Source organism: Triturus cristatus, chromosome 8 (genome assembly GCF_964204655.1).
Source record: "Triturus cristatus chromosome 8, aTriCri1.1, whole genome shotgun sequence".
Lineage (NCBI taxonomy): Eukaryota > Metazoa > Chordata > Amphibia > Caudata > Salamandridae > Triturus > Triturus cristatus.
The window spans coordinates 55714602-55741221 of record NC_140591.1 but is presented as its reverse complement, the minus strand read 5'-3'; the positions used below and the strand labels follow the sequence as shown (position 1 = coordinate 55741221).

At 37.5% G+C, this 26620-nt stretch overlaps 6 non-coding genes across 6 annotated transcripts; all 6 read right to left on the bottom strand.

Annotated features, from left to right (window-relative positions):
- Nucleotides 1-6213: 6213 nt before the first annotated feature.
- Nucleotides 6214-6286, bottom strand: TRNAF-GAA (transfer RNA phenylalanine (anticodon GAA)). The gene has a single exon. It is a non-coding gene; the product is annotated as a tRNA-Phe (tRNA).
- Nucleotides 6287-9130: 2844 nt separating this feature from the next.
- TRNAF-GAA (transfer RNA phenylalanine (anticodon GAA)) lies at nucleotides 9131-9203 on the bottom strand. Its single transcript has one exon. It is a non-coding gene; the product is annotated as a tRNA-Phe (tRNA).
- Nucleotides 9204-13210: 4007 nt separating this feature from the next.
- TRNAF-GAA (transfer RNA phenylalanine (anticodon GAA)) lies at nucleotides 13211-13283 on the bottom strand. The gene has a single exon. It is a non-coding gene; the product is annotated as a tRNA-Phe (tRNA).
- A 1675-nt stretch (nucleotides 13284-14958) lies between these two features.
- On the bottom strand, nucleotides 14959-15031 carry TRNAF-GAA (transfer RNA phenylalanine (anticodon GAA)). Its single transcript has one exon. It is a non-coding gene; the product is annotated as a tRNA-Phe (tRNA).
- Nucleotides 15032-16127: 1096 nt separating this feature from the next.
- On the bottom strand, nucleotides 16128-16200 carry TRNAF-GAA (transfer RNA phenylalanine (anticodon GAA)). The gene has a single exon. It is a non-coding gene; the product is annotated as a tRNA-Phe (tRNA).
- Nucleotides 16201-17875: 1675 nt separating this feature from the next.
- TRNAF-GAA (transfer RNA phenylalanine (anticodon GAA)) lies at nucleotides 17876-17948 on the bottom strand. The gene has a single exon. It is a non-coding gene; the product is annotated as a tRNA-Phe (tRNA).
- Nucleotides 17949-26620: the final 8672 nt, after the last annotated feature.

The window sequence follows — 26620 nt, the reverse complement described above, 5'->3', positions numbered from 1 at the left end:
ATTGGTGAATTTCCTTTTTAGTAGCCAAGTTAGTTAGATGATGTTTGTAAACTATGAATGGACTTATACTCAGAAACACAGACCTATATGGCGAGGGTCGGCAAGCTAGGTCATCTGACTACTAACAGTTTTGTATAAGGGGAACTGGAGGCTGATGCAGGCAAAGCTTTACTTTCAATTAAAGGAAGAATTGGGAAATAAAGGAGGCAAAGTTGAATACAAGAGAGGTGGAAGCAAGTTTGAAAGAAAGACAGAAAGTAAATAATATGTTGAATTAATTGTATTGTCGATTATCTTGATAAAAGGTTTTGATCATTATAAACAAAGTCAATATGAGTTGACTCAAAATAGTCTTTGTGGCATGCAAAGCAGAAGTTCAAAATGTGCCGAAACCCGGGATCGAACCAGGGACCTTTAGATCTTCTGTCTAACACTCTCCCAACTGAGCTATTTCGGCCTGCCAGCAGCTATAGTATTCAGCCTCTTTTTTTGAACAATCACAGAACAGAGATGCAGAACCTGGATTTTCAATCTGAGGTTAGAGCTGTGTTTTAATGTGTTCTGCATTGTTCAGCAGCTAACTGGTGAAATGGGTGAGTAGCGTTTTGGGATAAATGTTAGGTCGTTTTTCTTTTAAAACTCTGAGTGGACCAGCACTGTATTACACAGACGTATGTCGCCTGAGTAGGTAAGCTATGTCATCTCAATACTGACAACTTTGTTCAAGGAGAAGTGAAAGCTGATGCAGACAAGAGTTTACTTTGAAAAAAGTATAAAATGGGATAAATTCGTCATCAAAGCTGATGGCAAGAGAGGTGGAAGCAAGTTTAGAAGGAGGACAGAAAGACAACTTTTTGTTGAAGTTATCATGTTGTTGATCAGTTGATAAAATATTTTGAGAAATAAAGAAAAAAAAACTAGAGCTGATTTCAAGAAATATTTTGCAAGAATGTAGGATCCCCTCGCACTGTGCTGAAAGTCAGGATTGAATCAGGTACCTTAAGCTCTTCAGTCTAACGATCTCCCAACTGAGATATCTCAGCCAACAAGTCCCTGTGGCCTCCTGATGTATTATTAATAATTGTAGACGATACATACAGAACCTGGTCATTCTATTTTCGTTCATAGTTATGTGTTAAAGTGTCCAGTATCATTCAGCAGGTAACTTGGTCTGATGAGTGAATATCCTTTTTAGGGGACAAGGTAGGTAGAATTTTTTTTTCTAAACTCTGAATTGACTTATACTCTGAAACACAGACCTATATGGCCAGGGTGTACAAGCTATGTCATCTGACTACTGACAGTTTTGTATAAGGGGAATTGGAGGCTGATGCAGGCAAAGCTTTACTTTAAAATAAAGCAAGAAGTTGCAAATAAATGAGGCATAGTTGAATACAAGAGAGGTGGAAGCAAGTTTGAAAGGAAGACAGAAAGTAAATAATATGTTGAATTGATTGTGTTGTTGATCAGATTGATAAAAGGTTTTGATAAAGAAGAGCGTTGATTTAACTCCAAACAGCTTTTGTGACATGAAAAGCAGAAGTTGAAATTGTGCCAAATCCCGGGATTGAACCAGGGACCTTTAGATCTTCAGTCTAACGCTCTCCCAACTGAGCTATTTCGGCCTGCTGGTAGTTTGGGTCTTCATCCTTTCTTTTAAACTTCCCAAGAAAATAGATGCTCAACCTCATGCTAGAGCTATGTTTTAAGATGTCCTGTATCATTCATCAGTTAACGGGTGCAATAGGTAAAAAGCATTTTTCGGATCCAGGTTAGGTAGCTTTTTTTTTTACTCTGAATGGACTAGCACCATATTACACAGAGGTATTTGGCCTGAGTAGGTAAGCTATGTCATCTGAATACTGAAATCTGTGTTCAAGGAGAAGTGGAAGCTGATGCAGACAAGAGTTTACTTTACAAAAAAGCATGAAATAGGAAACATTTGTAGTCGAAGCTGAATGCAAGAGAGGTGGAAGCAAATTTAGAAGGAGGACAGAAAGACAATTCTATGTTGAATTGATCATGTTGTCGATCAGTTGATCAAATATTTTGATAAATAAAGAAAGAAAAACTTGAGCTGATACCAAGAAATATTTTGTGAGAAGCAAGAAACCTCTCAGACTTTTCCGAAACCCAGCATTGAACAAGGGACTTTTAGATTTTCAATCTAACACTCTCCCAACTGAGCTATTTCATCCAGCTGGCCATTTTGGCTTTCTGTTGTATTTTTGATAATTGTTAAAGATAAATGCAGACCCTGGTCATTCTATCTGCATGTGCAGTTATGTGTTAAATTGTCCAATATTATTCAGCAGCTAAATTGGTCTGATGGGTGAATTTCCTTTTTAGGAGCCAAGTTAGTTAGAAGATGTTTGTAAACTATGAATGGACTTATACTCAGACACACAGACCTATATGGCGAGGGTAGGCAAACTAGGTCATCTGACTACTAACAGTTTTGTATAAGGGGAACTCGAGGCTGATGCAGGCAAAGCTTTACTTTCAATTAAAGGAAGAATTGGCAAATAAAGCAGGTAAAGTTGAATACAAGAGAGGAGGAAGCAAGTTTGACAGAAAGACAGAATGTAAAAAATATGTTGAAATGGTTGTCTTATCGATCAGCTTGATAAAAGGTTTTGATCATTATAAACAACGTCAATATGAGTTGACTCCAAATAGCATTTGTGGCATGCAAAGCAGAAGTTCAAAATGTGCCTAAACCCGGGATTGAAGCAGGGACCTTTAGATCTTCAGTCTACTGCTCTCCCAACTGGGCTATTTCATCCAGCTGGCAATTTTGGCTTTCTGTTGTATTTTTTATAATTGTTAAAGATAAATGCAGAACCTGGTCACTCTATCTGCATGTGCAGTTATGTGTTAAATTGTCCAGTATTATTCAGTAGCTAAATTGGTCTGATTGGTGAATTTCCTTTTTAGGAGCCAAGTTAGTTAGATGATGTTTGTAAACTATGAATGGACTTATACTCAGAAACACAGACCTATATGGCGAGGGTCGGCAAGCTAGGTCATCTGACTACTAACAGTTTTGTATAAGGGGAACTGGAGGCTGATGCAGGCAAAGCTTTACTTTCAATTAAAGGAAGAATTGGGAAATAAAGGAGGCAAAGTTGAATACAAGAGAGGTGGAAGCAAGTTTGAAAGAAAGACAGAAAGTAAATAATATGTTGAATTAATTGTATTGTCGATTATCTTGATAAAAGGTTTTGATCATTATAAACAAAGTCAATATGAGTTGACTCAAAATAGTCTTTGTGGCATGCAAAGCAGAAGTTCAAAATGTGCCGAAACCCGGGATCGAACCAGGGACCTTTAGATCTTCTGTCTAACACTCTCCCAACTGAGCTTTTTCGGCCTGCCAGCAGCTATAGTATTCAGCCTCTTTTTTTGAACAATCACAGAACAGAGATGCAGAACCTGGATTTTCAATCTGAGGTTAGAGCTGTGTTTTAATGTGTCTTGCATTGTTCAGCAGCTAACTGGTGAAATGGGTGAGTAGCGTTTTTGGGATAAATGTTAGGTCGTTTTTCTTTTAAAACTCTGAGTGGACCAGCACTGTATTATACAGACGTATGTCGCCTGAGTAGGTAAGCTATGTCATCTCAATACTGACAACTTTGTTCAAGGAGAAGTGAAAGCTGATGCAGACAAGAGTTTACTTTGAAAAAAGTATAAAATGGGATAAATTCGTCATCAAAGCTGATGGCAAGAGAGGTGGAAGCAAGTTTAGAAGGAGGACAGAAAGACAACTTTTTGTTGAAGTTATCATGTTGTTGATCAGTTGATAAAATATTTTGAGAAATAAAGAAAAAAAAACTAGAGCTGATTTCAAGAAATATTTTGCAAGAATGTAGGATCCCCTCGCACTGTGCTGAAAGTCAGGATTGAATCAGGTACCTTAAGCTCTTCAGTCTAACGATCTCCCAACTGAGATATTTCAGCCAACAAGTCCCTGTGGCCTCCTGATGTATTATTAATAATTGTAGACGATACATACAGAACCTGGTCATTCTATTTTCGTTCATAGTTATGTGTTAAAGTGTCCAGTATCATTCAGCAGGTAACTTGGTCTGATGAGTGAATATCCTTTTTAGGGGACAAGGTAGGTAGAATTTTTTTTTCTAAACTCTGAATTGACTTATACTCTGAAACACAGACCTATATGGCCAGGGTGTACAAGCTATGTCATCTGACTACTGACAGTTTTGTATAAGGGGAATTGGAGGCTGATGCAGGCAAAGCTTTACTTTAAAATAAAGCAAGAAGTTGCAAATAAATGAGGCATAGTTGAATACAAGAGAGGTGGAAGCAAGTTTGAAAGGAAGACAGAAAGTAAATAATATGTTGAATTGATTGTGTTGTTGATCAGATTGATAAAAGGTTTTGATAAAGAAGAGCGTTGATTTAACTCCAAACAGCTTTTGTGACATGAAAAGCAGAAGTTGAAATTGTGCCGAATCCCGGGATTGAACCAGGGACCTTTAGATCTTCAGTCTAACGCTCTCCCAACTGAGCTATTTCGGCCTGCTGGTAGTTTGGGTCTTCATCCTTTCTTTTAAACTTCCCAAGAAAATAGATGCTCAACCTCATGCTAGAGCTATGTTTTAAGATGTCCTGTATCATTCATCAGTTAACGGGTGCAATAGGTAAAAAGCATTTTTCGGATCCAGGTTAGGTAGCTTTTTTTTTTACTCTGAATGGACTAGCACCATATTACACAGAGGTATTTGGCCTGAGTAGGTAAGCTATGTCATCTGAATACTGAAATCTGTGTTCAAGGAGAAGTGGAAGCTGATGCAGACAAGAGTTTACTTTACAAAAAAGCATGAAATAGGAAACATTTGTAGTCGAAGCTGAATGCAAGAGAGGTGGAAGCAAATTTAGAAGGAGGACAGAAAGACAATTCTATGTTGAATTGATCATGTTGTCGATCAGTTGATCAAATATTTTGATAAATAAAGAAAGAAAAACTTGAGCTGATACCAAGAAATATTTTGTGAGAAGCAAGAAACCTCTCAGACTTTTCCGAAACCCAGCATTGAACAAGGGACTTTTAGATTTTCAATCTAACACTCTCCCAACTGAGCTATTTCATCCAGCTGGCCATTTTGGCTTTCTGTTGTATTTTTGATAATTGTTAAAGATAAATGCAGACCCTGGTCATTCTATCTGCATGTGCAGTTATGTGTTAAATTGTCCAATATTATTCAGCAGCTAAATTGGTCTGATGGGTGAATTTCCTTTTTAGGAGCCAAGTTAGTTAGAAGATGTTTGTAAACTATGAATGGACTTATACTCAGACACACAGACCTATATGGCGAGGGTAGGCAAACTAGGTCATCTGACTACTAACAGTTTTGTATAAGGGGAACTCGAGGCTGATGCAGGCAAAGCTTTACTTTCAATTAAAGGAAGAATTGGCAAATAAAGCAGGTAAAGTTGAATACAAGAGAGGTGGAAGCAAGTTTGACAGAAAGACAGAATGTAAAAAATATGTTGAAATGGTTGTCTTATCGATCAGCTTGATAAAAGGTTTTGATCATTATAAACAACGTCAATATGAGTTGATTCCAAATAGCATTTGTGGCATGCAAAGCAGAAGTTCAAAATGTGCCTAAACCCGGGATTGAACCAGGGACCTTTAGATCTTCAGTCTACTGCTCTCCCAACTGAGCTATTTCATCCAGCTGGCAATTTTGGCTTTCTGTTGTATTTTTTATAATTGTTAAAGATAAATGCAGAACCTGGTCACTCTGCATGTGCAGTTATGTGTTAAATTGTCCAGTATTATTCAGTAGCTAAATTGGTCTGATGGGTGAATTTCCTTTTTAGGAGCCAAGTTAGTTAGATGATGTTTGTAAACTAGGAATGGACTTATACTCAGAAACACAGACCTATATGGCGAGGGTCGGCAAGCTAGGTCATCTGACTACTAACAGTTTTGTATAAGGGGAACTGGAGGCTGATGCAGGCAAAGCTTTACTTTCAATTAAAGGAAGAATTGGGAAATAAAGGAGGCAAAGTTGAATACAAGAGAGGTGGAAGCAAGTTTGAAAGAAAGACAGAAAGTAAATAATATGTTGAATTAATTGTATTGTTGATTATCTTGATAAAAGGTTTTGATCATTATAAACAAAGTCAATATGAGTTGACTCAAAATAGTCTTTGTGGCATGCAAAGCAGAAGTTCAAAATGTGCCGAAACCCGGGATCGAACCAGGGACCTTTAGATCTTCAGTCTAACGCTCTCCCAACTGAGCTATTTCGGCCTGCCAGCAGCTATAGTATTCAGCCTCTTTTTTTGAACAATCCCAGAACAGAGATGCAGAACCTGGATTTTCAACCTGAGGTTAGAGCTGTGTTTTAATGTGTCCTGCATTGTTCAGCAGCTAACTGGTGAAATGGGTGAGTAGCGTTTTTGGGATAAATGTTAGGTCGTTTTTCTTTTAAAACTCTAAGTGGACCAGCACTGTATTACACAGACGTATGTCGCCTGAGTAGGTAAGCTATGTCATCTCAATACTGACAACTTTGTTCAAGGAGAAGTGAAAGCTGATGCAGACAAGAGTTTACTTTGAAAAAAGTATAAAATGGGATAAATTTGTCATCAAAGTTGATGGCAAGAGAGGTGGAAGCAAGTTTAGAAGGAGGACAGAAAGACAACTTTTTGTTGAAGTTATCATGTTGTTGATCAGTTGATAAAATATTTTGAGAAATAAAGAAAAAAAAACTAGAGCTGATTTCAAGAAATATTTTGCAAGAATGTAGGATCCCCTCGCACTGTGCTGAAAGTCAGGATTGAATCAGGTACCTTAAGCTCTTCAGTCTAACGATCTCCCAACTGAGATATTTCAGCCAACAAGTCCCTGTGGCCTCCTGATGTATTATTAATAATTGTAGACGATACATACAGAACCTGGTCATTCTATTTTCGTTTATAGTTATGTGTTAAAGTGTCCAGTATCATTCAGCAGGTAACTTGGTCTGATGAGTGAATATCCTTTTTAGGGCACAATGTAGGTAGAATTTTTTTTTCTAAACTCTGAATTGACTTATACTCTGAACCACAGACCTATATGGCCAGGGTGTACAAGCTATGTCATCTGACTACTGACAGTTTTGTATAAGGGGAATTGGAGGCTGATGCAGGCAAAGCTTTACTTTAAAATAAAGCAAGAAGTTGCAAATAAATGAGGCATAGTTGAATACAAGAGAGGTGGAAGCAAGTTTGAAAGGAAGACAGAAAGTAAATAATATGTTGAATTGATTGTGTTGTTGATCAGATTGATGAAAGGTTTTGATAAAGAAGAGCTTTGATTTAACTCCAAACAGCTTTTGTGACATGAAAAGCAGAAGTTGAAATTGTGCCGAAACCCGGGATTGAACCAGGGACCTTTAGATCTTCACTCTAACGCTCTCCCAACTGGGCTATTTCAGCCTGCTGGTAGTTTGGGTCTTCATCCTTTCTTTTAAACTTCCCAAGAAAATAGATGCTCATCCTCATGCTAGAGCTATGTTTTAAGATGTCCTGTATCATTCATCAGTTAACGGGTGCAATAGGTAAATAGCATTTTTCGGATCCAGGTTAGGTAGCTTTTTTTTTTACTCTGAATGGACTAGCACCATATTACACAGAGGTATTTGGCCTGAGTAGGTAAGCTACGTCATCTGAATACTGAAATCTGTGTTCAAGGAGAAGTGGAAGCTGATGCAGACAAGAGTTTACTTTACAAAAAAGCATGAAATAGGAAACATTTGTAGTCGAAGCTGAATGCAAGAGAGGTGGAAGCAAATTTAGAAGGAGGACAGAAAGACAATTCTATGTTGAATTGATCATGTTGTCGATCAGTTGATCAAATATTTTGATAAATAAAGAAAGAAAAACTTGAGCTGATACCAAGAAATATTTTGTGAGAAGCAAGAAACCTCTCAGACTTTTCCGAAACCCAGCATTGAACAAGGGACTTTTAGATTTTCAATCTAACACTCTCCCAACTGAGCTATTTCATCCAGCTGGCCATTATGCCTTTCTGTTGTATTTTTGATAATTGTTAAAGATAAATGCAGACCCTGGTCATTCTATCTGCATGTGCAGTTATGTGTTAAATTGTCCAATATTATTCAGCAGCTAAATTGGTCTGATGGGTGAATTTCCTTTTTAGGAGCCAAGTTAGTTAGAAGATGTTTGTAAACTATGAATGGACTTATACTCAGACACACAGACCTATATGGCGAGGGTAGGCAAACTAGGTCATCTGACTACTAACAGTTTTGTATAAGGGGAACTCGAGGCTGATGCAGGCAAAGCTTTACTTTCAATTAAAGGAAGAATTGGCAAATAAAGCAGGTAAAGTTGAATACAAGAGAGGTGGAAGCAAGTTTGACAGAAAGACAGAATGTAAAAAATATGTTGAAATGGTTGTCTTATCGATCAGCTTGATAAAAGGTTTTGATCATTATAAACAACGTCAATATGAGTTGACTCCAAATAGCATTTGTGGCATGCAAAGCAGAAGTTCAAAATGTGCCGAAACCCGGGATCGAACCAGGGACCTTTAGATCTTCAGTCTACTGCTCTCCCAACTGAGCTATTTCATCCAGCTGGCAATTTTGGCTTTCTGTTGTATTTTTTATAATTGTTAAAGATAAATGCAGAACCTGGTCACTCTATCTGCATGTGCAGTTATGTGTTAAATTGTCCAGTATTATTCAGTAGCTAAATTGGTCTGATGGGTGAATTTCCTTTTTAGGAGCCAAGTTAGTTAGATGATGTTTGTAAACTATGAATGGACTTATACTCAGAAACACAGACCTATATGGCGAGGGTCGGCAAGCTAGGTCATCTGACTACTAACAGTTTTGTATAAGGGGAACTGGAGGCTGATGCAGGCAAAGCTTTACTTTCAATTAAAGGAAGAATTGGGAAATAAAGGAGGCAAAGTTGAATACAAGAGAGGTGGAAGCAAGTTTGAAAGAAAGACAGAAAGTAAATAATATGTTGAATTAATTGTATTGTTGATTATCTTGATAAAAGGTTTTGATCATTATAAACAAAGTCAATATGAGTTGACTCAAAATAGTCTTTGTGGCATGCAAAGCAGAAGTTCAAAATGAGCCGAAACCCGGGATCGAACCAGGGACCTTTAGATCTTCAGTCTAACACTCTCCCAACTGAGCTATTTCGGCCTGCCAGCAGCTATAGTATTCAGCCTCTTTTTTTGAACAATCCCAGAACAGAGATGCAGAACCTGGATTTTCAATCTGAGGTTAGAGCTGTGTTTTAATGTGTCCTGCATTGTCCAGCAGCTAACTGGTGAAATGGGTGAGTAGCGTTTTTGGGATAAATGTTAGGTCGTTTTTCTTTTAAAACTCTGAGTGGACCAGCACTGTATTACACAGACGTATGTCGCCTGAGTAGGTAAGCTATGTCATCTCAATACTGACAACTTTGTTCAAGGAGAAGTGAAAGCTGATGCAGACAAGAGTTTACTTTGAAAAAAGTATAAAATGGGATAAATTCGTCATCAAAGTTGATGGCAAGAGAGGTGGAAGCAAGTTTAGAAGGAGGACAGAAAGACAACTTTTTGTTGAAGTTATCATGTTGTTGATCAGTTGATAAAATATTTTGAGAAATAAAGAAAAAAAAAATAGAGCTGATTTCAAGGAATATTTTGCAAGAATGTAGGATCCCCTCGCACTGTGCTGAAAGTCAGGATTGAATCAGGTACCTTAAGCTCTTCAGTCTAACGATCTCCCAACTGAGATATTTCAGCCAACAAGTCCCTGTGGCCTCCTGATGTATTATTAATAATTGTAGACGATACATACAGAACCTGGTCATTCTATTTTCGTTTATAGTTATGTGTTAAAGTGTCCAGTATCATTCAGCAGGTAACTTGGTCTGATGAGTGAATATCCTTTTTAGGGGACAAGGTAGGTAGAATTTTTTTTTCTAAACTTTGAATTGACTTATACTCTGAAACACAGACCTATATGGCCAGGGTGTACAAGGTATGTCATCTGACTACTGACAGTTTTGTATAAGGGGAATTGGAGGCTGATGCAGGCAAAGCTTTACTTTAAAATAAAGCAAGAAGTTGCAAATAAATGAGGCATAGTTGAATACAAGAGAGGTGGAAACAAGTTTGAAAGGAAGACAGAAAGTAAATAATATGTTGAATTGATTGTGTTGTTGATCAGATTGATAAAAGGTTTTGATAAAGAAGAGCGTTGATTTAACTCCAAACAGCTTTTGTGACATGAAAAGCAGAAGTTGAAATTGTGCCGAAACCCGGGATTGAACCTTTAGATCTTCAGTCTAACGCTCTCCCAACTGAGCTATTTCGGCCTGCTGGTAGTTTGGGTCTTCATCCTTTCTTTTAAACTTCCCAAGAAAATAGATGCTCAACCTCATGCTAGAGCTATGTTTTAAGATGTCCTGTATCATTCATCAGTTAACGGGTGCAATAGGTAAATAGCATTTTTCGGATCCAGGTTAGGTAGCTTTTGTTTTTTACTCTGAATGGACTAGCACCATATTACACAGAGGTATTTGGCCTGAGTAGGTAAGCTATGTCATCTGAATACTGAAATCTGTGTTCAAGGAGAAGTGGAAGCTGATGCAGACAAGAGTTTACTTTACAAAAAAGCATGAAATAGGAAACATTTGTAGTCGAAGCTGAATGCAAGAGAGGTGGAAGCAAATTTAGAAGGAGGACAGAAAGACAATTCTATGTTGAATTGATCATGTTGTCGATCAGTTGATCAAATATTTTGATAAATAAAGAAAGAAAAACTTGAGCTGATACCAAGAAATATTTTGTGAGAAGCAAGAAACCTCTCAGACTTTTCCGAAACCCAGCATTGAACAAGGGACTTTTAGATTTTCAATCTAACACTCTCCCAACTGAGCTATTTCATCCAGCTGGCCATTTTGGCTTTCTGTTGTATTTTTGATAATTGTTAAAGATAAATGCAGACCCTGGTCATTCTATCTGCATGTGCAGTTATGTGTTAAATTGTCCAATATTATTCAGCAGCTAAATTGGTCTGATGGGTGAATTTCCTTTTTAGGAGCCAAGTTAGTTAGATGATGTTTGTAAACTATGAATGTACTTATACTCAGACACACAGACCTATATGGCGAGGGTAGGCAAACTAGGTCATCTGACTACTAACAGTTTTGTATAAGGGGAACTCGAGGCTGATGCAGGCAAAGCTTTACTTTCAATTAAAGGAAGAATTGGCAAATAAAGCAGGTAAAGTTGAATACAAGAGAGGTGGAAGCAAGTTTGACAGAAAGACAGAATGTAAAAAATATGTTGAAATGGTTGTCTTATCGATCAGCTTGATAAAAGGTTTTGATCATTATAAACAACGTCAATATGAGTTGACTCCAAATAGCATTTGTGGCATGCAAAGCAGAAGTTCAAAATGTGCCTAAACCCGGGATTGAAGCAGGGACCTTTAGATCTTCAGTCTACTGCTCTCCCAACTGGGCTATTTCATCCAGCTGGCAATTTTGGCTTTCTGTTGTATTTTTTATAATTGTTAAAGATAAATGCAGAACCTGGTCACTCTATCTGCATGTGCAGTTATGTGTTAAATTGTCCAGTATTATTCAGTAGCTAAATTGGTCTGATTGGTGAATTTCCTTTTTAGGAGCCAAGTTAGTTAGATGATGTTTGTAAACTATGAATGGACTTATACTCAGAAACACAGACCTATATGGCGAGGGTCGGCAAGCTAGGTCATCTGACTACTAACAGTTTTGTATAAGGGGAACTGGAGGCTGATGCAGGCAAAGCTTTACTTTCAATTAAAGGAAGAATTGGGAAATAAAGGAGGCAAAGTTGAATACAAGAGAGGTGGAAGCAAGTTTGAAAGAAAGACAGAAAGTAAATAATATGTTGAATTAATTGTATTGTCGATTATCTTGATAAAAGGTTTTGATCATTATAAACAAAGTCAATATGAGTTGACTCAAAATAGTCTTTGTGGCATGCAAAGCAGAAGTTCAAAATGTGCCGAAACCCGGGATCGAACCAGGGACCTTTAGATCTTCTGTCTAACACTCTCCCAACTGAGCTATTTCGGCCTGCCAGCAGCTATAGTATTCAGCCTCTTTTTTTGAACAATCACAGAACAGAGATGCAGAACCTGGATTTTCAATCTGAGGTTAGAGCTGTGTTTTAATGTGTCCTGCATTGTTCAGCAGCTAACTGGTGAAATGGGTGAGTAGCGTTTTTGGGATAAATGTTAGGTCGTTTTTCTTTTAAAACTCTGAGTGGACCAGCACTGTATTACACAGACGTATGTCGCCTGAGTAGGTAAGCTATGTCATCTCAATACTGACAACTTTGTTCAAGGAGAAGTGAAAGCTGATGCAGACAAGAGTTTACTTTGAAAAAAGTATAAAATGGGATAAATTTGTCATCAAAGCTGATGGCAAGAGAGGTGGAAGCAAGTTTAGAAGGAGGACAGAAAGACAACTTTTTGTTGAAGTTATCATGTTGTTGATCAGTTGATAAAATATTTTGAGAAATAAAGAAAAAAAAACTAGAGCTGATTTCAAGAAATATTTTGCAAGAATGTAGGATCCCCTCGCACTGTGCTGAAAGTCAGGATTGAATCAGGTACCTTAAGCTCTTCAGTCTAACGATCTCCCAACTGAGATATTTCAGCCAACAAGTCCCTGTGGCCTCCTGATGTATTATTAATAATTGTAGACGATACATACAGAACCTGGTCATTCTATTTTCGTTCATAGTTATGTGTTAAAGTGTCCAGTATCATTCAGCAGGTAACTTGGTCTGATGAGTGAATATCCTTTTTAGGGGACAAGGTAGGTAGAATTTTTTTTTCTAAACTCTGAATTGACTTATACTCTGAAACACAGACCTATATGGCCAGGGTGTACAAGCTATGTCATCTGACTACTGACAGTTTTGTATAAGGGGAATTGGAGGCTGATGCAGGCAAAACTTTACTTTAAAATAAAGCAAGAAGTTGCAAATAAATGAGGCATAGTTGAATACAAGAGAGGTGGAAGCAAGTTTGAAAAGAAGACAGAAAGTAAATAATATGTTGAATTGATTGTGTTGTTGATCAGATTGATAAAAGGTTTTGATAAAGAAGAGCGTTGATTTAACTCCAAACAGCTTTTGAGACATGAAAAGCAGAAGTTGAAATTGTGCCGAAACCCGGGATTGAACCAGGGACCTTTAGATCTTCAGTCTAACGCTCTCCCAACTGAGCTATTTCGGCCTGCTGGTAGTTTGGGTCTTCATCCTTTCTTTTAAACTTCCCAAGAAAATAGTTGCTCAACCTCATGCCAGAGCTATGTTTTAAGATGTCCTGTATCATTCATCAGTTAACGGGTGCAATAGGTAAATAGCATTTTTCGGATCCAGGTTAGGTAGCTTTTTTTTTTACTCTGAATGGACTAGCACCATATTACACAGAGGTATTTGGCCTGAGTAGGTAAGCTATGTCATCTGAATACTGAAATCTGTGTTCAAGGAGAAGTGGAAGCTGATGCAGACAAGAGTTTACTTTACAAAAAAGCATTAAATAGGAAACATTTGTAGTCGAAGCTGAATGCAAGAGAGGTGGAAGCAAATTTAGAAGGAGGACAGAAAGACAATTCTATGTTGAATTGATCATGTTGTCGATCAGTTGATCAAATATTTTGATAAATAAAGAAAGAAAAACTTGAGCTGATACCAAGAAATATTTTGTGAGAAGCAAGAAACCTCTCAGACTTTTCCGAAACCCAGCATTGAAAAAGGGACTTTTAGATTTTCAATCTAACACTCTCCCAACTGAGCTATTTCATCCAGCTGGCCATTTTGGCTTTCTGTTGTATTTTTGATAATTGTTAAAGATAAATGCAGACCCTGGTCATTCTATCTGCATGTGCAGTTATGTGTTAAATTGTCCAATATTATTCAGCAGCTAAATTGGTCTGATGGGTGAATTTCCTTTTTAGGAGCCAAGTTAGTTAGAAGATGTTTGTAAACTATGAATGGACTTATACTCAGACACACAGACCTATATGGCGAGGGTAGGCAAACTAGGTCATCTGACTACTAACAGTTTTGTATAAGGGGAACTCGAGGCTGATGCAGGCAAAGCTTTACTTTCAATTAAAGGAAGAATTGGCAAATAAAGCAGGTAAAGTTGAATACAAGAGAGGTGGAAGCAAGTTTGACAGAAAGACAGAATGTAAAAAATATGTTGAAATGGTTGTCTTATCGATCAGCTTGATAAAAGGTTTTGATCATTATAAACAACGTCAATATGAGTTGACTCCAAATAGCATTTGTGGCATGCAAAGCAGAAGTTCAAAATGTGCCTAAACCCGGGATTGAACCAGGGACCTTTAGATCTTCAGTCTACTGCTCTCCCAACTGAGCTATTTCATCCAGCTGGCAATTTTGGCTTTCTGTTGTATTTTTTATAATTGTTAAAGATAAATGCAGAACCTGGTCACTCTATCTGCATGTGCAGTTATGTGTTAAATTGTCCAGTATTATTCAGTAGCTAAATTGGTCTGATGGGTGAATTTCCTTTTTAGGAGCCAAGTTAGTTAGATGATGTTTGTAAACTATGAATGGACTTATACTCAGAAACACAGACCTATATGGCGAGGGTCGGCAAGCTAGGTCATCTGACTACTAACAGTTTTGTATAAGGGGAACTGGAGGCTGATGCAGGCAAAGCTTTACTTTCAATTAAAGGAAGAATTGGGAAATAAAGGAGGCAAAGTTGAATACAAGAGAGGTGGAAGCAAGTTTGAAAGAAAGACAGAAAGTAAATAATATGTTGAATTAATTGTATTGTCGATTATCTTGATAAAAGGTTTTGATCATTATAAACAAAGTCAATATGAGTTGACTCAAAATAGTCTTTGTGGCATGCAAAGCAGAAGTTCAAAATGTGCCGAAACCCGGGATTGAACCAGGGACCTTTAGATCTTCAGTCTAACGCTCTCCCAACTGAGCTATTTCGGCCTGCCAGCAGTTATAGTATTCAGCCTCTTTTTTTGAACAATCCCAGAACAGAGATGCAGAACCTGGATTTTCAATCTGAGGTTAGAGCTGTGTTTTAATGTGTCCTGCATTGTTCAGCAGCTAACTGGTGAAATGGGTGAGTAGCGTTTTTGGGATAAATGTTAGGTCGTTTTTCTTTTAAAACTCTAAGTGGACCAGCACTGTATTACACAGACGTATGTCGCCTGAGTAGGTAAGCTATGTCATCTCAATACTGACAACTTTGTTCAAGGAGAAGTGAAAGCTGATGCAGACAAGAGTTTACTTTGAAAAAAGTATAAAATGGGATAAATTCGTCATCAAAGCTGATGGCAAGAGAGGTGGAAGCAAGTTTAGAAGGAGGACAGAAAGACAACTTTTTGTTGAAGTTATCATGTTGTTGATCAGTTGATAAAATATTTTGAGAAATAAAGAAAAAAAAACTAGAGCTGATTTCAAGAAATATTTTGCAAGAATGTAGGATCCCCTTGCACTGTGCTGAAAGTCAGGATTGAATCAGGTACCTTAAGCTCTTCAGTCTAACGATCTCCCAACTGAGATATTTCAGCCAACAAGTCCCTGTGGCCTCCTGATGTATTATTAATAATTGTAGACGATACATACAGAACCTGGTCATTCTATTTTCGTTTATAGTTATATGTTAAAGTGTCCAGTATCATTCAGCAGGTAACTTGGTCTGATGAGTGAATATCCTTTTTAGGGCACAATGTAGGTAGAATTTTTTTTTCTAAACTCTGAATTGACTTATACTCTGAAACACAGACCTATATGGCCAGGGTGTACAAGCTATGTCATCTGACTACTGACAGTTTTGTATAAGGGGAATTGGAGGCTGATGCAGGCAAAGCTTTACTTTAAAATAAAGCAAGAAGTTTCAAATAAATGAGGCATAGTTGAATACAAGAGAGGTGGAAGCAAGTTTGAAAAGAAGACAGAAAGTAAATAATATGTTGAATTGATTGTGTTGTTGATCAGATTGATAAAAGGTTTTGATAAAGAAGAGCGTTGATTTAACTCCAAACAGCTTTCGAGACATGAAAAGCAGAGGTTGAAATTGTGCCGAAACCCGGGATTGAACCAGGGACCTTTAGATCTTCAGTCTAACGCTCTCCCAACTGAGCTATTTCGGCCTGCTGGTAGTTTGTGTCTTCATCCTTTCTTTTAAACTTCCCAAGAAAATAGATGCTCAACCTCATGCTAGAGCTATGTTTTAAGATGTCCTGTATCATTCATCAGTTAACGGGTGCAATAGGTAAATAGCATTTTTCGGATCCAGGTTAGGTAGCTTTTTTTTTTACTCTGAATGGACTAGCACCATATTACACAGAGGTATTTGGCCTGAGTAGGTAAGCTATGTCATCTGAATACTGAAATCTGTGTTCAAGGAGAAGTGGAAGCTGATGCAGACAAGAGTTTACTTTACAAAAAAGCATGAAATAGGAAACATTTGTAGTCGAAGCTGAATGCAAGAGAGGTGGAAGCAAATTTAGAAGGAGGACAGAAAGACAATTCTATGTTGAATTGATCATGTTGTCGATCAGTTGATCAAATATTTTGATAAATAAAGAAAGAAAAACTTGAGCTGATACCAAGAAATATTTTGCGCGAAGCAAGAAACCTCTCAGACTTTTCCGAAACCCAGCATTGAACAAGGGACTTTTAGATTTTCAATCTAACACTCTCCCAACTGAGCTATTTCATCCAGCTGGCCATTTTGGCTTTCTGTTGTATTTTTGATAATTGTTAAAGATAAATGCAGACCCTGGTCATTCTATCTGCATGTGCAGTTATGTGTTAAATTGTCCAATATTATTCAGCAGCTAAATTGGTCTGATGGGTGAATTTCCTTTTTAGGAGCCAAGTTAGTTAGAAGATGTTTGTAAACTATGAATGGATTTATACTCAGACACACAGACCTATATGGCGAGGGTAGGCAAACTAGGTCATCTGACTACTAACAGTTTTGTATAAGGGGAACTCGAGGCTGATGCAGGCAAAGCTTTACTTTCAATTAAAGGAAGAATTGGCAAATAAAGCAGGTAAAGTTGAATACAAGAGAGGTGGAAGCAAGTTTGACAGAAAGACAGAATGTAAAAAATATGTTGAAATGGTTGTCTTATCGATCAGCTTGATAAAAGGTTTTGATCATTATAAACAACGTCAATATGAGTTGACTCCAAATAGCATTTGTGGCATGCAAAGCAGAAGTTCAAAATGTGCCTAAACCCGGGATTGAACCAGGGACCTTTAGATCTTCAGTCTACTGCTCTCCCAACTGAGCTATTTCATCCAGCTGGCAATTTTGGCTTTCTGTTGTATTTTTTATAATTGTTAAAGATAAATGCAGAACCTGGTCACTCTATCTGCATGTGCAGTTATGTGTTAAATTGTCCAGTATTATTCAGTAGCTAAATTGGTCTGATGGGTGAATTTCCTTTTTAGGAGCCAAGTTAGTTAGATGATGTTTGTAAACTAGGAATGGACTTATACTCAGAAACACAGACCTATATGGCGAGGGTCGGCAAGCTAGGTCATCTGACTACTAACAGTTTTGTATAAGGGGAACTGGAGGCTGATGCAGGCAAAGCTTTACTTTCAATTAAAGGAAGAATTGGGAAATAAAGGAGGCAAAGTTGAATACAAGAGAGGTGGAAGCAAGTTTGAAAGAAAGACAGAAAGTAAATAATATGTTGAATTAATTGTATTGTCGATTATCTTGATAAAAGGTTTTGATCATTATAAACAAAGTCAATATGAGTTGACTCAAAATAGTCTTTGTGGCATGCAAAGCAGAAGTTCAAAATGTGCCGAAACCCGGGATCGAACCAGGGACCTTTAGATCTTCAGTCTAACGCTCTCCCAACTGAGCTATTTCGGCCTGCCAGCAGCTATAGTATTCAGCCTCTTTTTTTGAACAATCCCAGAACAGAGATGCAGAACCTGGATTTTCAACCTGAGGTTAGAGCTGTGTTTTAATGTGTCCTGCATTGTTCAGCAGCTAACTGGTGAAATGGGTGAGTAGCGTTTTTGGGATAAATGTTAGGTCGTTTTTCTTTTAAAACTCTAAGTGGACCAGCACTGTATTACACAGACGTATGTCGCCTGAGTAGGTAAGCTATGTCATCTCAATACTGACAACTTTGTTCAAGGAGAAGTGAAAGCTGATGCAGACAAGAGTTTACTTTGAAAAAAGTATAAAATGGGATAAATTCGTCATCAAAGTTGATGGCAAGAGAGGTGGAAGCAAGTTTAGAAGGAGGACAGAAAGACAACTTTTTGTTGAAGTTATCATGTTGTTGATCAGTTGATAAAATATTTTGAGAAATAAAGAAAAAAAAACTAGAGCTGATTTCAAGAAATATTTTGCAAGAATGTAGGATCCCCTCGCACTGTGCTGAAAGTCAGGATTGAATCAGGTACCTTAAGCTCTTCAGTCTAACGATCTCCCAACTGAGATATTTCAGCCAACAAGTCCCTGTGGCCTCCTGATGTATTATTAATAATTGTAGACGATACATACAGAACCTGGTCATTCTATTTTCGTTTATAGTTATGTGTTAAAGTGTCCAGTATCATTCAGCAGGTAACTTGGTCTGATGAGTGAATATCCTTTTTAGGGCACAATGTAGGTAGAATTTTTTTTTCTAAACTCTGAATTGACTTATACTCTGAACCACAGACCTATATGGCCAGGGTGTACAAGCTATGTCATCTGACTACTGACAGTTTTGTATAAGGGGAATTGGAGGCTGATGCAGGCAAAGCTTTACTTTAAAATAAAGCAAGAAGTTGCAAATAAATGAGGCATAGTTGAATACAAGAGAGGTGGAAGCAAGTTTGAAAGGAAGACAGAAAGTAAATAATATGTTGAATTGATTGTGTTGTTGATCAGATTGATGAAAGGTTTTGATAAAGAAGAGCTTTGATTTAACTCCAAACAGCTTTTGTGACATGAAAAGCAGAAGTTGAAATTGTGCCGAAACCCGGGATTGAACCAGGGACCTTTAGATCTTCACTCTAACACTCTCCCAACTGAGCTATTTCAGCCTGCTGGTAGTTTGGGTCTTCATCCTTTCTTTTAAACTTCCCAAGAAAATAGATGCTCATCCTCATGCTAGAGCTATGTTTTAAGATGTCCTGTATCATTCATCAGTTAACGGGTGCAATAGGTAAATAGCATTTTTCGGATCCAGGTTAGGTAGCTTTTTTTTTACTCTGAATGGACTAGCACCATATTACACAGAGGTATTTGGCCTGAGTAGGTAAGCTATGTCATCTGAATACTGAAATCTGTGTTCAAGGAGAAGTGGAAGCTGATGCAGACAAGAGTTTACTTTACAAAAAAGCATGAAATAGGAAACATTTGTAGTCGAAGCTGAATGCAAGAGAGGTGGAAGCAAATTTAGAAGGAGGACAGAAAGACAATTCTATGTTGAATTGATCATGTTGTCGATCAGTTGATCAAATATTTTGATAAATAAAGAAAGAAAAACTTGAGCTGATACCAAGAAATATTTTGTGAGAAGCAAGAAACCTCTCAGACTTTTCCGAAACCCAGCATTGAACAAGGGACTTTTAGATTTTCAATCTAACACTCTCCCAACTGAGCTATTTCATCCAGCTGGCCATTTTGGCTTTTTGTTGTATTTTTGATAATTGTTAAAGATAAATGCAGACCCTGGTCATTCTATCTGCATGTGCAGTTATGTGTTAAATTGTCCAATATTATTCAGCAGCTAAATTGGTCTGATGGGTGAATTTCCTTTTTAGGAGCCAAGTTAGTTAGAAGATGTTTGTAAACTATGAATGGACTTATACTCAGACACACAGACCTATATGGCGAGTGTAGGCAAACTAGGTCATCTGACTACTAACAGTTTTGTATAAGGGGAACTCGAGGCTGATGCAGGCAAAGCTTTACTTTCAATTAAAGGAAGAATTGGCAAATAAAGCAGGTAAAGTTGAATACAAGAGAGGTGGAAGCAAGTTTGACAGAAAGACAGAATGTAAAAAATATGTTGAAATGGTTGTCTTATCGATCAGCTTGATAAAAGGTTTTGATCATTATAAACAACGTCAATATGAGTTGACTCCAAATAGCATTTGTGGCATGCAAAGCAGAAGTTCAAAATGTGCCTAAACCCGGGATTGAACCAGGGACCTTTAGATCTTCAGTCTACTGCTCTCCCAACTGAGCTATTTCATCCAGCTGGCAATTTTGGCTTTCTGTTGTATTTTTTATAATTGTTAAAGATAAATGCAGAACCTGGTCACTCTATCTGCATGTGCAGTTATGTGTTAAATTGTCCAGTATTATTCAGTAGCTAAATTGGTCTGATGGGTGAATTTCCTTTTTAGGAGCCAAGTTAGTTAGATGATGTTTGTAAACTATGAATGGACTTATACTCAGAAACACAGACCTATATGGCGAGGGTCGGCAAGCTAGGTCATCTGACTACTAACAGTTTTGTATAAGGGGAACTGGAGGCTGATGCAGGCAAAGCTTTACTTTCAATTAAAGGAAGAATTGGGAAATAAAGGAGGCAAAGTTGAATACAAGAGAGGTGGAAGCAAGTTTGAAAGAAAGACAGAAAGTAAATAATATGTTGAATTAATTGTATTGTCGATTATCTTGATAAAAGGTTTTGATCATTATAAACAAAGTCAATATGAGTTGACTCAAAATAGTCTTTGTGGCATGCAAAGCAGAAGTTCAAAATGTGCCGAAACCCGGGATCGAACCTGGGACCTTTAGATCTTCAGTCTAACGCTCTCCCAACTGAGCTATTTCGGCCTGCCAGCAGTTATAGTATTCAGCCTCTTTTTTTGAACAATCCCAGAACAGAGATGCAGAACCTGGAGTTTTAATCTGAGGTTAGAGCTGTGTTTTAATGTGTCCTGCATTGTTCAGCAGCTAACTGGTAAAATGGGTGAGTAGCGTTTTTGGGATAAATGTTAGGTCGTTTTTCTTTTAAAACTCTAAGTGGACCAGCACTGTATTACACAGACGTATGTCGCCTGAGTAGGTAAGCTATGTCATCTCAATACTGACAACTTTGTTCAAGGAGAAGTGAAAGCTGATGCAGACAAGAGTTTACTTTGAAAAAGTATAAAATGGGATAAATTCGTCATCAAAGCTGATGGCAAGAGAGGTGGAAGCAAGTTTAGAAGGAGGACAGAAAGACAACTTTTTGTTGAAGTTATCATGTTGTTGATCAGTTGATAAAATATTTTGAGAAATAAAGAAAAAAAAACTAGAGCTGATTTCAAGAAATATTTTGCAAGAATGTAGGATCCCCTCGCACTGTGCTGAAAGTCAGGATTGAATCAGGTACCTTAAGCTCTTCAGTCTAACGATCTCCCAACTGAGATATTTCAGCCAACAAGTCCCTGTGGCCTCCTGATGTATTATTAATAATTGTAGACGATACATACAGAACCTGGTCATTCTATTTTCGTTTATAGTTATGTGTTAAAGTGTCCAGTATCATTCAGCAGGTAACTTGGTCTGATGAGTGAATATCCTTTTTAGGGCACAATGTAGGTAGAATTTTTTTTTCTAAACTCTGAATTGACTTATACTCTGAACCACAGACCTATATGGCCAGGGTGTACAAGCTATGTCATCTGACTACTGACAGTTTTGTATAAGGGGAATTGGAGGCTGATGCAGGCAAAGCTTTACTTTAAAATAAAGCAAGAAGTTGCAAATAAATGAGGCATAGTTGAATACAAGAGAGGTGGAAGCAAGTTTGAAAGGAAGACAGAAAGTAAATAATATGTTGAATTGATTGTGTTGTTGATCAGATTGATGAAAGGTTTTGATAAAGAAGAGCTTTGATTTAACTCCAAACAGCTTTTGTGACATGAAAAGCAGAAGTTGAAATTGTGCCGAAACCCGGGATTGAACCAGGGACCTTTAGATCTTCACTCTAACACTCTCCCAACTGAGCTATTTCAGCCTGCTGGTAGTTTGGGTCTTCATCCTTTCTTTTAAACTTCCCAAGAAAATAGATGCTCATCCTCATGCTAGAGCTATGTTTTAAGATGTCCTGTATCATTCATCAGTTAACGGGTGCAATAGGTAAATAGCATTTTTCGGATCCAGGTTAGGTAGCTTTTTTTTTACTCTGAATGGACTAGCACCATATTACACAGAGGTATTTGGCCTGAGTAGGTAAGCTATGTCATCTGAATACTGAAATCTGTGTTCAAGGAGAAGTGGAAGCTGATGCAGACAAGAGTTTACTTTACAAAAAAGCATGAAATAGGAAACATTTGTAGTCGAAGCTGAATGCAAGAGAGGTGGAAGCAAATTTAGAAGGAGGACAGAAAGACAATTCTATGTTGAATTGATCATGTTGTCGATCAGTTGATCAAATATTTTGATAAATAAAGAAAGAAAAACTTGAGCTGATACCAAGAAATATTTTGTGAGAAGCAAGAAACCTCTCAGACTTTTCCGAAACCCAGCATTGAACAAGGGACTTTTAGATTTTCAATCTAACACTCTCCCAACTGAGCTATTTCATCCAGCTGGCCATTTTGGCTTTTTGTTGTATTTTTGATAATTGTTAAAGATAAATGCAGACCCTGGTCATTCTATCTGCATGTGCAGTTATGTGTTAAATTGTCCAATATTATTCAGCAGCTAAATTGGTCTGATGGGTGAATTTCCTTTTTAGGAGCCAAGTTAGTTAGAAGATGTTTGTAAACTATGAATGGACTTATACTCAGACACACAGACCTATATGGCGAGTGTAGGCAAACTAGGTCATCTGACTACTAACAGTTTTGTATAAGGGGAACTCGAGGCTGATGCAGGCAAAGCTTTACTTTCAATTAAAGGAAGAATTGGCAAATAAAGCAGGTAAAGTTGAATACAAGAGAGGTGGAAGCAAGTTTGACAGAAAGACAGAATGTAAAAAATATGTTGAAATGGTTGTCTTATCGATCAGCTTGATAAAAGGTTTTGATCATTATAAACAACGTCAATATGAGTTGACTCCAAATAGCATTTGTGGCATGCAAAGCAGAAGTTCAAAATGTGCCTAAACCCGGGATTGAACCAGGGACCTTTAGATCTTCAGTCTACTGCTCTCCCAACTGAGCTATTTCATCCAGCTGGCAATTTTGGCTTTCTGTTGTATTTTTTATAATTGTTAAAGATAAATGCAGAACCTGGTCACTCTATCTGCATGTGCAGTTATGTGTTAAATTGTCCAGTATTATTCAGTAGCTAAATTGGTCTGATGGGTGAATTTCCTTTTTAGGAGCCAAGTTAGTTAGATGATGTTTGTAAACTATGAATGGACTTATACTCAGAAACACAGACCTATATGGCGAGGGTCGGCAAGCTAGGTCATCTGACTACTAACAGTTTTGTATAAGGGGAACTGGAGGCTGATGCAGGCAAAGCTTTACTTTCAATTAAAGGAAGAATTGGGAAATAAAGGAGGCAAAGTTGAATACAAGAGAGGTGGAAGCAAGTTTGAAAGAAAGACAGAAAGTAAATAATATGTTGAATTAATTGTATTGTCGATTATCTTGATAAAAGGTTTTGATCATTATAAACAAAGTCAATATGAGTTGACTCAAAATAGTCTTTGTGGCATGCAAAGCAGAAGTTCAAAATGTGCCGAAACCCGGGATCGAACCTGGGACCTTTAGATCTTCAGTCTAACGCTCTCCCAACTGAGCTATTTCGGCCTGCCAGCAGTTATAGTATTCAGCCTCTTTTTTTGAACAATCCCAGAACAGAGATGCAGAACCTGGAGTTTTAATCTGAGGTTAGAGCTGTGTTTTAATGTGTCCTGCATTGTTCAGCAGCTAACTGGTAAAATGGGTGAGTAGCGTTTTTGGGATAAATGTTAGGTCGTTTTTCTTTTAAAACTCTAAGTGGACCAGCACTGTATTACACAGACGTATGTCGCCTGAGTAGGTAAGCTATGTCATCTCAATACTGACAACTTTGTTCAAGGAGAAGTGAAAGCTGATGCAGACAAGAGTTTACTTTGAAAAAGTATAAAATGGGATAAATTCGTCATCAAAGCTGATGGCAAGAGAGGTGGAAGCAAGTTTAGAAGGAGGACAGAAAGACAACTTTTTGTTGAAGTTATCATGTTGTTGATCAGTTGATAAAATATTTTGAGAAATAAAGAAAAAAAAACTAGAGCTGATTTCAAGAAATATTTTGCAAGAATGTAGGATCCCCTCGCACTGTGCTGAAAGTCAGGATTGAATCAGGTACCTTAAGCTCTTCAGTCTAACGATCTCCCAACTGAGATATTTCAGCCAACAAGTCCCTGTGGCCTCCTGATGTATTATTAATAATTGTAGACGATACATACAGAACCTGGTCATTCTATTTTCGTTTATAGTTATGTGTTAAAGTGTCCAGTATCATTCAGCAGGTAACTTGGTCTGATGAGTGAATATCCTTTTTAGGGGACAATGTAGGTAGAATTTATTTTTCTAAACTCTGAATTGACTTATACTCTGAAACACAGACCTATATGGCCAGGGTGTACAAGCTATGTCATCTGACTACTGACAGTTTTGTATAAGGGGAATTGGAGGCTGATGCAGGCAAAGCTTTACTTTAAAATAAAGCAAGAAGTTTCAAATAAATGAGGCATAGTTGAATACAAGAGAGGTGGAAGCAAGTTTGAAAAGAAGACAGAAAGTAAATAATATGTTGAATTGATTGTGTTGTTGATCAGATTGATAAAAGGTTTTGATAAAGAAGAGCGTTGATTTAACTCCAAACAGCTTTTGAGACATGAAAAGCAGAGGTTGAAATTGTGCCAAAACCCAGGATTGAACCAGGGACCTTTAGATCTTCAGTCTAACGCTCTCCCAACTGAGCTATTTCGGCCTGCTGGTAGTTTGGGTCTTCATCCTTTCTTTTAAACTTCCCAAGAAAATAGTTGCTCAACCTCATGCTAGAGCTATGTTTTAAGATGTCCTGTATCATTCATCAGTTAACGGGTGCAATAGGTAAATAGCATTTTTCGGATCCAGGTTAGGTAGCTTTTTTTTTTACTCTGAATGGACTAGCACCATATTACACAGAGGTATTTGGCCTGAGTAGGTAAGCTATGTCATCTGAATACTGAAATCTGTGTTCAAGGAGAAGTGGAAGCTGATGCAGACAAGAGTTTACTTTACAAAAAAGCATGAAATAGGAAACATTTGTAGTCGAAGCTGAATGCAAGAGAGGTGGAAGCAAATTTAGAAGGAGGACAGAAAGACAATTCTATGTTGAATTGATCATGTTGTCGATCAGTTGATCAAATATTTTGATAAATAAAGAAAGAAAAACTTGAGCTGATACCAAGAAATATTTTGTGAGAAGCAAGAAACCTCTCAGACTTTTCCGAAACCCAGCATTGAAAAAGGGACTTTTAGATTTTCAATCTCACACTCTCCCAACTGAGCTATTTCATCCAGCTGGCCATTTTGGCTTTCTGTTGTATTTTTGATAATTGTTAAAGATAAATGCAGACCCTGGTCATTCTATCTGCATGTGCAGTTATGTGTTAAATTGTCCAATATTATTCAGCAGCTAAATTGGTCTGATGGGTGAATTTCCTTTTTAGGAGCCAAGTTAGTTAGAAGATGTTTGTAAACTATGAATGGACTTATACTCAGACACACAGACCTATATGGCGAGGGTAGGCAAACTAGGTCATCTGACTACTAACAGTTTTGTATAAGGGGAACTCAAGGCTGATGCAGGCAAAGCTTTACTTTCAATTAAAGGAAGAATTGGCAAATAAAGCAGGTAAAGTTGAATACAAGAGAGGTGGAAGCAAGTTTGACAGAAAGACAGAATGTAAAAAATATGTTGAAATGGTTGTCTTATCGATCAGCTTGATAAAAGGTTTTGATCATTATAAACAACGTCAATATGAGTTGACTCCAAATAGCATTTGTGGCATGCAAAGCAGAAGTTCAAAATGTGCCTAAACCCGGGATTGAACCAGGGACCTTTAGATCTTCAGTCTACTGCTCTCCCAACTGAGCTATTTCATCCAGCTGGCAATTTTGGCTTTCTGTTGTATTTTTTATAATTGTTAAAGATAAATGCAGAACCTGGTCACTCTATCTGCATGTGCAGTTATGTGTTAAATTGTCCAGTATTATTCAGTAGCTAAATTGGTCTGATGGGTGAATTTCCTTTTTAGGAGCCAAGTTAGTTAGATGATGTTTGTAAACTATGAATGGACTTATACTCAGAAACACAGACCTATATGGCGAGGGTCGGCAAGCTAGGTCATCTGACTACTAACAGTTTTGTATAAGGGGAACTGGAGGCTGATGCAGGCAAAGCTTTACTTTCAATTAAAGGAAGAATTGGGAAATAAAGGAGGCAAAGTTGAATACAAGAGAGGTGGAAGCAAGTTTGAAAGAAAGACAGAAAGTAAATAATATGTTGAATTAATTGTATTGTCGATTATCTTGATAAAAGGTTTTGATCATTATAAACAAAGTCAATATGAGTTGACTCAAAATAGTCTTTGTGGCATGCAAAGCAGAAGTTCAAAA